The sequence below is a fragment of the Canis lupus genome, chromosome 9, assembly GCF_011100685.1.
Source record: "Canis lupus familiaris isolate Mischka breed German Shepherd chromosome 9, alternate assembly UU_Cfam_GSD_1.0, whole genome shotgun sequence".
Lineage (NCBI taxonomy): Eukaryota > Metazoa > Chordata > Mammalia > Carnivora > Canidae > Canis > Canis lupus.
In genome coordinates, this window is record NC_049230.1 from 30,675,954 (window position 1) to 30,682,058 (window position 6,105).

Below are 6,105 nucleotides of genomic sequence, written 5' to 3' on the forward strand. Positions count from 1 at the left end.
TATCCATATTTCTTCTCTGTGCAAAGTTAGGCATTTGTGAACATTGATTATTCATTCATTCATTTTACATGGTATTCCAGAATAGTGTTTTTCTGTTTCTTCTGCTATTTTTAAGTAGTATTATATCTTTATTAGAATTATTTCTTTTTTTTTTAATTTTTATTTATTTATGATAGTCACACAGAGAGAGAGAGAGGCAGAGACACAGGCAGAGGGAGGAGCAGGCTCCATGCACCGGGAGCCCGATGTGGGATTCGATCCCGGGTCTCCAGGATCGCGCCCTGGGCCAAAGGCAGGCGCTAAACCGCTGCGCCACCCAGGGATCCCTATTAGAATTATTTCTTTAATTTTTTTACATTATACAAATTTCAAATATATAGAAAGGTGTAGAGAATAATAAAACACTCATGACCTCGTATATATGTTAATATTGTGCCTTATTTGCATCATAATTTTTTAAAGAATTAAGATGATACAGCTACTTTTGAAGTTAACCTGAATCTTTCCCATTCACATTGGGAGGTTTTCAGACTAAACACTATAAAGTATCTTATTCTGTACATTCTTCTGCAACTTACTTTCCTCATTCAAGAGTGTTTTCAAGTTTTATCCATGATATACAAATAAGTTATTTTTTTACTTCAAAAGTTATATGATGAATATACCACAATTTATTTATTCTGTGTTTGGTGAATATTTTCTGTTGTTTCCAATTGTTTGCCACCAGAATAATGTGTATCTTTACATAATACTAGTGGTTCTCTCAGGTATACACTCACCAATGTGGAACAGCTAGACCAGGTAGTATGTGGATACTCAATTTTCATAGGTCTTTTCAAGTGTTTTTCAAACTACCATTTATTTTAACTAGAGCATTTTATGTGTGAGCTTTCATTTCCTTGTATATTTACCAACATCTAATATTTAAGTTTTTGACAATTTAATAGAAATGAAATGGTATGATTTATTTTGCTTCTCCCCAGTTACTATGGATGTTAAACAATTTTACATGTGTTTATGTGCCATTTGGATTTTTTTCCCTGTTCATATTTTCAATTGCATTATGTGGGTTTTACTTAATGATTTATAGGAATTCCATGTATATAATCAATATTGATCCATTGTTATCTGTGTAACAAATGTCTTCTACCAATCTGTGTTGGGTTTTGATTTATTTATAGTATATAGTTGAGCAGTAGTTTTTGCTTTCTGCTATAGATCAGTTCATCTTTTCTTTCATCATTTGTGCTATTTTATGTTTTTAAGAAATCTTTGGGGCAGAGGGAGAGGGGGAGAGAGGATTTTTTTTTTAAAGATTTTATTTATTTATTCATGAGAGACACACAGAGAGAGAGGCAGAGACACAGGCAGAGGGAGAAGCAGGCTCCATGCAGGGAGCCTGACGTGGGACTCGATCCCAGGTCTCCAGGATCACGCCCGGGGCTGCAGGCGACGCTAAACCGCTGTGCTACCGGGGCTGCCCACCTCATTGTGATTTAATTAAATTAATTAATTTATTTAAAGTTTTAATTTAAGTAATCTCTATATCCAACTTGGGGATCGAACTCAGAAACCAGAGGACAGGAGTCATATGCTACTCGGACTGAGCCAGCCAGGTGCCCCCATGTTTTCCATTTTGTTTCTACCTCCATGTTGCTTTCTAGAGCATTCTGTCATAGCCGCCTTCTTATCCTTTTATTTCTCTTGTACAATTTTACCTCTCTTTTAATAGTCTAATGTTAGTGACTATTGTATTTTTCACTTGCAGAAGGTTCTTTTTAAAATTCGTTTTTTTCTTAGTGTTCCATCTCTAGACATTCTTTGCTTTCATTAAATGTCAGAAATGCATATTGAAAATTACTCATATTGGCCTGTTGTTAACTGTAGTTCCTTGGTTCTGATAGTCCTGTTTGCACATCTGCTAACTCTCTCATGTGGAGGGATGTTTACTCAGATCTTTGTAACTCACTTATTGTATATGCATCTTCTGTGGGTGTTATCTCCTAGGTAATTCCATGTGTCCTAGTTGTGAAAGTGTCCCTAACTCTGATACCAGCAGGATCTCAGAGTTTTCAATGGTCCTGAATCAGATTTGGCGTTAATTGATCTCTTTGTGGCTCCCACACAGTACAGATAACACGAATTTAGGTCCCATCTCTGGCATATGCTTGGGATTTAGTTTCTCACAGTTGTCTTTTTATTTCTTTTTATTTAAGACTTCAGGGAGCGTGAGCTTCCTTGAGGGCTCTGTGGTGTACAGGCAGGGACTTTCTGGTTTCCTGGGAATGGAAGGAGCAGATCTTGAGGGATACAAGCTCTATTTTTCATTTTCTTTAGAGGAAGCGAGGGAGGAGGAGAGAGACAGAAGGTGAGGGAGTGAGAAAATCTCAAGGAGACTCCACACCCTGAGCCTGTGGAGCCTGACTCAGGGCCTGATCTCAGGACCCTGACATCATGACCTGAACAGAAACAAAGAGTTGGACACTTAACCGATCGAGCTGCTCAGCCACCCCAAGGGGATCCATGCTTTATGACAGTCCCCCCACCCAATCTCCTACCACCTGTGGCCGAGTGCCACATCTTCAGTCCCTGTGTGAGTATCAGAACCCCAGATCCTGCCGCTGGAGCCTCTGTCTGTTTGGAACTTAGGAAGCTCCAAATTCTTATTCCTCTCTTCCCCACCTATGTTCTGAATCCATTTAGACAGATGTGGAAGTCTGACCACAGAAATGAGCATTTCACCTTTATTGCAATGAAGCAGTGGCAACAGAAGAATTAAAACACTCTGCCTGTAACCAAACTTGCTCTCCAGACACAGACAGCATGGGAAAGTCTCATTTCTAGGAGCACAGCCTTCACTCTGCAGTACAATATAACCTAGGGCAGGTGAGAATGCACATTTTCTACAATAGAGAGGTGCTAGAACGGAGAGGCCAGAAGGGGTTGATCCAGACATGCCTAGTAGTTCCTTTTCTTAAACTCATCAACCATTTAAATCACCCCTCTTCTCATGAGAAGGAGGGAGTCCATGATTGAGGCCAAGAGTATTAGTCTAAAGGAAGGAAGTTTCCCCATGAGAAACAAGGCTTCAGGGAGGCAGGTGGGGGGTATTCAATCCCTTCTAAAGATATCCAGTGTGCTTGGGTCTCTGGCTTTCATTCTCTCTTTCCTTTCTGAAATCTGGTATCTACTCTTTATTTTCAGCTGAACTATATATTTAAGACTATTTTTGGTATATTTTGCCCAGGCTTTCCATGTTTGAGGCCAGGAGCATCAGCTGTCATGTTTGTTGAAGTTCCTCTAGAGAGCATTTTCACAAAGGCAGTGGGATGGTCTATTAAAATAGACAAGTGCTAAAGGAGAACAGGCCGATCTAGCCCTCTCTCCGAGTCTTTTCTAGTCTCTGAGGTTGCACAAAATAAAAGCTATTTGCTGGCAGCATTCTTTCCTTCATTAACTATAATAAAGTAAACATGGGTATAGATCTCAACATACCCAAATATATGTGTATTGACTTTCTGAATTTAGTAGGTAAACACACTTACAAACATATATATTGCATGTGCAATTTGAATTTCTGGCCTATATCTCATATATTGCACAGTGTCATTTACACTCTCCTGTTGTTTTCATTAATCTATTGTTACGTAGTGATACAGGTTCAGCTTCATCAAAGCACACCTTTATAATGGGATTCCTTGAAGCTATTTGAAACTAGTTCTTAACTGGTAAAATTGCTTTTTTAAAGAAATTGAATTTTATTTATTTTTTTAAAGATTTTATTTATTTATTCATGACACACACACACACACACACACACACACACACACAGAGGCAGAGACACAGGCAGAGGGAGCAGCAGGCTCCATGCAGGGAGCCTGACATGGGACTCTCTAGATGCCAGGTCTCCAGGATCAGGCCCTGGGCTGAAGGTGGCGCTATACCACTGAGCCACCCAGGCTGCCCCCAAGCAATTGAATTTGAAACATAATACAGTTTGTATAAAGAAGAGACTACAAAGCTGTGGTCATCAAGACAGTGTGGTACTGGCACAAAAACAGACACATAGATCAATGGAACAAAATAGAGAATCCAGAAGTGGACCCTCAATTTTATGGCCAACTAATATTCGACAAAGGAGGAAAGACTATCCATTGGAAAAAAGACAGTCTCTTCAATAAATGGTGCTGGGAAAACTGGACATCCACATGCAGAAGAATGAAACTAGACCACTCTCTTGCATATATATAAAGATAAACTCAAAATGGATGAAAGATCTTAATGTGAGACAAGATTCCATCAAAATCCTAGAGAAGAACACAGGCAACACCCTTTTTGAACTCGGCCACAGTAACTTCTTGCAAGATTCATCCATGAAGGCAAGTGAAACAAAAGCAAAAATGAACTATTGGGACTTCGTCAAGATAAGAAGCTTTTGCAAAGCAAAAGATACCGTCAACAAAACTCAAAGACAACCTACAGAATGGGAGAAGATATTTGCAAATGACGTATCAGATAAAGGGCTAGTTTCCAAGATCTATAAAGAACTTATTAAACTCAACAGCAAAGAAACAAACAATCCAATCAGGAAATGGGCAAAAGACATGAACAGAAATCTCACAGAGGAAGACATAGACATGGCCAACATGCACATGAGAAAATGCTCTGCATCACTTGCCATCATTGAAATACAAATCAAAACCACAATGAGATACCACCTCACACCAGTGAGAATGGGGCAAATTAACAAGGCAGGAAACCACAAATGTTGGAGAGGATGCGGAGAAAGGGGAACCCTCCTGCACTGTTGGTGGGAACGTGAACTGGTGCAGCCACTCTGGAAAACTGTGTGGAAGTTCCTCAAAGAGTTAAAAATAGACCTGCCCTACGACCCAGCAATTACACTGTTGGGGATTTACCCCAAAGATTCAGATGCAGTGAAACGCCAGGACACCAGCACCCCGATGTTTATAGCAGCAATGTCCACAATAGCCAGACTGTGGAAGGAGCCTCGGTGTCCATCGAAAGATGAATGGATAAAGAAGATGTGGTCTATGTATACAATGGAATATTCCTCAGCCATTAGAAACGACAAATACCCACCATTTGCTTCGACGTGGATGGAACTGGAGGGTATTATGCTGAGTGAAGTAAGTCAATCGGAGAAGGACAAACATTATATGTTCTCATTCATTTGGGGAATATAAAAAATAATGAAAGGGAATAAAGGGGAAAGGAGAAAAAATGAGTGGAAAAATATTAGAAAGGGAGACAGAACATGAAAGACTCCTAACTCTGGGAGACGAACTGGGGTGGTGGAAGGGGAGCTGGGCAGGGGGTGGGGGTGAATGGGTGACGGGCACTGAGGTGAGTACATGACAGGATGAGCACTGGGTGTTATTCTATATGTTGGCAAATTGAAAAGCAATAAAAAATAAATTTATTTAAAAAAATAAAAAATTAAAAAAAATAAAAAAGAAGAGAGGACTTAAAGGGCATTATAAAAACAGTAGTAAAGTATGTCTCTGATCTCTTGTGCATTTAGTCTAGGAGAATACCACATCCCTCTTCCCATCCTCATAAAACAGAACAGAACCAGCACTGAATGGAGTTAAACAGTAACATATCTGTGCTGCCACATTTGATTTTATTTCTCTTCTTGGAAATTGGCATGAACCTAGAGTTTGCCATCCATTTCAAGTCTTTAAAGAGAAACATTTCAATATAGTAATGTAAAATAAGTAGAAATTTTTCATTGAACATTTATTTACTTTGATAGGCATTGCCCAAACATGTGCAAACATGTTCTGTGTTTATTTTACGTAGTCACCTCCTCAATTCTCACTGGTTGCACAATGTTTATCCCATTTTACAGATTAGGAAATATGGGATTTCAGAGTTCATTGGCCTCCATGTGGTGTCGCATCGTTTAAACTACCTACTTTATTCAAAGCCAAATAAAGTGTGCTGATAGGACAGAAAGTAATACCCAAAGGACCTGAGGGAACAGAAGATCTTTGAGTTGCTCAGAGATCTAAATTATGCAAAATGCGGAAATCCTGGGTGGAAACCATGAACCGTTTTAGATGGATCTTTCACCGTCCA

At 39.3% G+C, this 6,105-nt stretch overlaps 1 long non-coding RNA gene across 1 annotated transcript; it reads left to right on the forward strand.

The window, feature by feature from the left end:
- The first annotated feature begins 2,551 nt into the window (after nt 1–2,551).
- Nucleotides 2,552–3,369, forward strand: LOC119876648. Its single transcript, XR_005364546.1, has 3 exons — nt 2,552–2,593; nt 2,704–2,886; nt 3,248–3,369. It is a non-coding gene; the product is annotated as an uncharacterized LOC119876648 (long non-coding RNA).
- The last annotated feature ends 2,736 nt before the right edge of the window (nt 3,370–6,105 follow it).